Source organism: Erythrolamprus reginae, chromosome 2, assembly GCF_031021105.1.
Source record: "Erythrolamprus reginae isolate rEryReg1 chromosome 2, rEryReg1.hap1, whole genome shotgun sequence".
Classification (NCBI taxonomy): Eukaryota; Metazoa; Chordata; class Lepidosauria; order Squamata; family Dipsadidae; genus Erythrolamprus; species Erythrolamprus reginae.
The window spans coordinates 353,040,259-353,046,187 of NC_091951.1; positions in this window are offsets into that span (position 1 = coordinate 353,040,259).

The window sequence follows — 5,929 nt, forward strand, 5'->3', positions numbered from 1 at the left end:
TTCTATTTTTGTGGAGTTCTTGGTGTTCTGTCAGCTTGCGGGGTTTTCTTGCAAACATTTCATGACCCAGCTAGGTAATATCAGTGTTAGAAGGGAGTGGGGCTTGTGGAGAAGGAGAAGGAAGGGGAAGGGGAGGAAGAAGAAGGAGGAAGAGAAAGAAATAAAAGAAGAGGATGGAGAAAAAGAGCTCGTGCCACACGAGCGTGCGCGCATTATGCGCCATGTGGATGTCCTGCACACACATGCACAGTGCTGAAAACGGGTAGGCTACTGCCCGGACAGGGGGGAATGCAGTGGGGTAGCAAAAATGGAGCTCCACCCTGTTATGCTGGGCCCTTGGCAATTAGCCCCCAGCGAGTTTGGAATGAATTTCAAACACATACACAGTCACAAAGAAATTAAAGCAAGTTTAGAATAGAATAGAATAGAATAGAATTTTATTGGCCAAGTGTGATTGGACACACAAGGAATTTGTCTTGGTGCATATGCTCTCAACGTACATAAAATAAAATATACATTTGTCAAGAATCATGTGATACAACACTTAATGATTGTCATAGGGGTCAAATAAGCAATGAAGAAGCAATATTAATAAAAATCTTAGGATATACGCAACAAGTTACAGTCATACAGTCAACATGGGAGGAAATGGGTGATAGGAATGATGAGGAAAACTAGTAGAATAGAAGTGCAGATTTAGTAGAAAGATTATCAAGCAATCTTGAACACACAACCTCGGAGAGCCATCCATGCCAATAAATCATAGAAACATAGAAGACTGACGGCAGAAAAAGACCTCATGGTCCATCTAGTCTGCCCTTATACTATTTTCTGTATTTTATCTTAGGATGGATATATGTTTATCCCAGACATGTTTAAATTCAGTTACTGTGGATTTATCTACCACGTCTTGAGGATAAATCTTCAAGAGTTCTTTAACTATGTCCAAAGTTCAGTAGAAGTCCTTGAATAATACGAGCTGTAACAATGTTCTTTCAGAAGTCTCTTTCTCAAACAGATAAACGCCCACAGCTCACACTTCCCAATGCCCGTAATTTATCCCAAAACACATTAACATAATTATCCCTTGAACAGGTGTGCTCACTTATCTTCTGAAACTCCTGCGCAACTGCTTCCTTCTTACCATAAGCGTGCACGCATGGGCATCCACAAGTTGGTCCTCCTCTGATTCTAATGACTCACTAATTGGAGCACTGGTGGGCTGGCTGCACCCATCTTCCCATCTGATTCCTCTCCCCCGCTGTCTGTCCCTGGTTGTGAGTCAACTTCACTGTCTTATTTTTCTGGCAATAAAACAAGTCTCTGATAACCCGAGGATTCCCCTAAATCAACATCCAAATTCCCCGCTGCAGGAGCTGGCCCAGAGCCAACCACTACACAACCCAGAGCACCCAATTTGCACTTAAAGATGTTGAAAGAAAATGCAGGGCATCCTGCTTATGCCACACTCACAGTGTGATAGTAAAAATTTTGGTAGCCCTTCACTGGTTGAAAACCAAGCTTCTGCACATGTGCAGAAGCTAGAAACCACTTCTGCATGTGCACAGAACCAAAAACAAGATGGCGTTGCCATTAGCGACAGTTCAGGGGCGTGGACAACTGGTGATTGCTCCTGGTTCAGCGAGTGGGAGGGAGGAATTCCCGCTATCTGTTGTGGTTGGCTTCAGGCCAGCTCCTATGGCTGCCAATTTTGACTCAGAGGAATGGGAGCCGTCTGATCACCGATGACCCGTCTGGCTGGAGGAGGAATCAGACAGTGAACCAGAAGGAGAAAGTAATGAGGGAAGGGTTGGAGACGAAGAGAGGGAGCCGTCAGCTCTCCAGCTAGAGTTTCCTCTGAACCAGATGGGGAGGATTTTAGGAATAATTCTATTCTCAAATGTTTGGGTCAGAAGAATGAGGGGACGCCAACAGCAGCTGCGCAAATGCAGAAACATTTTAGGTCACAGGTGTTAAGAATTAAAGACGCTGCCGCAGCGTTGAAGTGTTGAGAAGTTTTTACAGATAACAGTGTGGGAGTTTATCAGTTCAGTTCTTGGAGTGAGTGTTTGCTGGGGATACCTTTGGACATTCTGACATTTAAGACATGAGCTAATTGGCTGACATAAGCCAGAAAAACTTCTGTACTGACTTGAGTGAATTAACTCTGACCTCCTGGATTCTTAAACTAACATGCTCTGAAACTCCATGGCTGGCAGCCTTCTGAATATAAAGAACACCTCTTTGCCTGTGTGTGTGTGTTTGATTAATTACTCCATTTCTGGGTGGCCTGGGGCCAGGCAGAACATTACCAGTTCTATAGAACGGATCCGAACCGAGAGCAAACCACCTCTGTACTTCACCTGCTAAGGAAATTTGTCGGAGTTACTTTAGGAAGCTACTAGGCGAATGTACCAGTAATTGGAGCCTTTGAAGAACGAAGACAATGCAGCAGGAATTCTTTTGAAGAAGTTTTACTCTTCTTTGTATCCAAATTATATATGTTCTATTTTCTATATACAGAACACAATACTATCTTACTATGCAACACCACCACTTACTACAGACTACTAACCGCATGACTCAAAACTAACCACAGATCAGAACTAACCACACCTGTGCTGTTCTGTCTGGGTTCCCCCAGACCTCAACACCAACTGGAAAAAACAGCCAGACACTCTGGTAAAAGCAAAAGTACTTTATAGCTGGAAAAAATAAACACAGAGGAAAACCTGTTCTTCCCAACAGACAGGCTATAATACTTTACAGCAGAGTCCTGATGTCCAGACAATACAGCAAGCTTCTTGCTGGCACACCCACCCCAAGGTTTCAGTAGTCAAAGGCACAAACCAGGATTCCAAGATGCCAAAGTTCACAGCCAGGTCCCAAGACTCTCAAAGATAAAACTCCACAAGCCAGGAAGGGTGGGTCTGCCTTTTAGCCTTTCCAAAGAGCACCACACCCAAACCCAGCTGTTGCCTCTTTAATGCTGAAAGTACCTAGCCAATTGGTCCCTTCGCTGTGTAGCTCTTCTCTGTCGCAGATCAATTATGGCTTGTGCATTTTCCTCTAAGGAATCCAGGCTGCTTGCTGGGGAGAGCTCCCTCTGGGGGGACTCTGGCTGTCCTCCCTCTTCTTCAGCCTGGGATTCCTCCTCCTCGTCTGCCTGCACCTCCTGTTCCTCATCCTCTCCCTCTGAGCTGGAAACCGACAGAAGATCAGCCGTTCCCTGAGGGGCCTCAGACGGAACCACAACATGTGCAAAGGTGCATTTCTGTTTATACAATGCTAAACCAATCAGGTCGTAGCTTAGTCATTGTGACTCAGCATTCCTTTCAACTTGCAATAAATATAACTTTTCAAATGTAAATGAAATATTAAATGCAAAATATTAAGTGCAAAGATGCAAAAAGGATATTGAGACTCTAGAAAAAGTGCAGAGAAGAACAACAAAGACGATGAGGGGACTGGAGGCTAAAATATACGAAGAACGGTTGCAGGAACTGGGCATGGCTAGTTTAATGAAAAGAAGGACCAGGGGAGACAGGATAGCAGCCTTCCAATATCTCAGGGGTTGCCACAAAGAAGAGAGAGTTCTCTAAAGCACCTGAGGGTAGAACAAAAAGCAATGGATGAAAACTAAACAAGGAGAGAACCACCTTAGAACTAAGGAGAAGTTTCCTGACAATCAGAACAGTTAAACAGTGGAACAGCCTGCCACCAGAAGTTGTGAATGCCCCAACACTGTTAGTTTTTAAGCAGATGTTGTATAACCATCTGTCTGAAGTAGTGTAGGGCTTCCTGCCTAAACAGGGGGTTGGACTAGAAGACCTCCAAGGTCCCTTCCAACTCTTTTGTTGTTGTTGTTGTTGTTATTAATAGTAGTACTACTTCAGGACAGTACTAATCCTGACAGAATTAACTTTTCTCTGCTGGAAACAAAACAAATCCATGAACGCCAGCTAGCAGTCAGAAGACCTGATGAAACCTCTTTAATTTCACAACACAAGGACAGACTTAACCAGAGTTTCAATGGAGAAACGATGAGCATTGTACACCTAGCCAAGTCCAAACCTGCCAAAGGATTCCTGGAAGCCTGGCATGCTGACAAATCAGCAATTGACAGGCAAACTGAGATAAGCAACATCTGCATACCATTCAAAAGAGTCAATTCAAAAAGCTAAAACACAAACAACGCCCAGAGAAGCAACAGTTTAATAACAAGATTCATTCTAAACTCAGGGGTTCTCAACCCCTCATTCTCAGGGGTTGCCACAAAGAAGAGGGAGTCAAGCTATTCTCCAAAGCACCTAAGGGTAGAACAAGGAGCAACGGGTGGAAACTAAACAAGGAGAGAAGCAATTTAGTACTAAGGAGGCATTACCTGACAGTTAGAACAATTAACCAGTGGAACAGCTTGCCTCCAGAAGTTGTAAATAATTCCAACACTGGAAGTTTTTAAGAAGATGTTGGATAACCATTGGTCTGAAGTGGGGTAGGGTTTCCTGCCTAAGCAGGGGGTTGGACCAGAAGACCTCCAAGGTCCCTTCCAACTCTATTATTATTATTATTATTATTATTATTATTATTATTATTATTATTATTATTGTTGTTATAAACCAACAATGAAGGCTTAAATTACACCCCAATCAAGGATTTACCAAGATCATTCTCACCAGCAGTGGAAATGATGTGCCGGTGCCTGGAGGCTGTTGGGGTCTGGATGGGTGTCAACAGACTCAAACTCAACCCGGATAAGACAAAGTGGCTGTGGGTTTTGCCGCCCAAGGACAATTCCATCTGTCCGTCCATAACCCTGGGGGGGAATTATTGACCCCCTCAGAGAGGGTCCGCAACTTGGGCGTCCTCCTCAATCCACAGCTCACATTAGAGAAACACCTTTCAGCTGTGGCGAGGGGGACGTTTGCCCAGGTCCGCCTGGTGCACCAGTTGCGGCCCTATCTGGACCGGGACTCACTGCTCACAGTCACTCATGCCCTCATCACCTCGAAGCTCGACTACTGTAATGCTCTCTACATGGGGCTACCTTTGAAAAGAGTTCAGAAAGTTCAGGTCGTGCAGAATGCAGCTGCGAGAGCAGTCATGGGCTTCCCAAGATATGCCCATGTTACACCAACACTCCGCAGTCTGCATTGGTTGCCGATCAATTTCCGGTCACAATTCAAAGTGTTGGTTATGACCTATAAAGCCCTTCATGCCATCGGACCAGAATATCTCCAAGACCGCCTTCTGGTGCACGAATCCCAGCGACCGGTTAGGTCCCACAGAGTTGGCCTTCTCCGGGTCCCGTTGACTAAGCAATGTTGTTTGGCGGGACCTAGGAGAAGAGCCTTCTCTGTGGCGGCCCCGGTCCTCTTATTTATTTATTTTATTTTATTACTTAGATTTGTATGCCGCCCCTCTCCGAAGACTCGGGGCGGCTCACAACATGTAAAAAACAAATCATAAGCAATCAGACAATTTAAAATATTTAAATATTTAAAAAACCCCATATGCTAACAGTCACACACACAGACATACCATGCATAAATTAAACGTGCCCAGGGGAGATGTTTCAGTTCCCCCATGCCTGACGGCAAAGGTGGGTTTTAAGGAGTTTACGGAAGGCAGGAAGAGTAGGGGCAGTTCTAATCTCCGGGGGGAGTTGGTTCCAGAGAGTCGGTGCCGCCACAGAGAAGGCTCTTCCCCTGGGGCCCGCCAACCGACATTGTTTAGTTGATGGGACCCGGAGAAGGCCCACTCTGTGGGACCTAATCGGTCGTTGGGATTCGTGCGGCAGGAGACGGTCTCGGAGATATTCTGGTCCGATGCCATGAAGGGCTTTAAAGGTCATAACCAACACTTTGAATTGTGACCGGAAATTGATCGGCAACCAATGCAGACTGCGGAGTGATGGTGAAACATGGGC